Source organism: Mastomys coucha, unplaced genomic scaffold (genome assembly GCF_008632895.1).
Source record: "Mastomys coucha isolate ucsf_1 unplaced genomic scaffold, UCSF_Mcou_1 pScaffold14, whole genome shotgun sequence".
Classification (NCBI taxonomy): Eukaryota; Metazoa; Chordata; class Mammalia; order Rodentia; family Muridae; genus Mastomys; species Mastomys coucha.
This window is the reverse complement of record NW_022196896.1, coordinates 98040600-98040878: the sequence shown is the minus strand read 5'-3', so window position 1 is coordinate 98040878 and position 279 is coordinate 98040600. Positions and strand designations below refer to the sequence as shown.

Below are 279 nucleotides of genomic sequence, written 5' to 3'. Positions count from 1 at the left end.
GAGAGAGAGAGAGAGAGAGAGAGAGAGAAGGAGAGAGAGAGAGGTGTGTGGTCATGCACGTGCCTTGTATGTGGCAGTCAGAAGACAGCTTTTTGGAGTTGGTTCTCTTTTTCTACCTCTTCAAGTGTTCCAGTAATCAAATTCAGAGTTCTCAGGTTTGCATGGTGAGTGCTTTACTTGATAAGCCACCTCACTGACTCAGATAATATGCATTTTTAAGAATAAAATATATCATGAGTTTGTAGTGGTACTTTTGATTCAAATATAGATTAAGAGGCT

General features: G+C 39.8%; 1 long non-coding RNA gene across 1 annotated transcript in view; it reads right to left on the bottom strand.

Annotated features, from left to right (window-relative positions):
* LOC116089216 overlaps positions 1-279 on the bottom strand; it is an 18856-nt gene that overhangs the window by 17662 nt on the left and 915 nt on the right. The gene's annotated exons all lie outside the window — the stretch shown is intronic.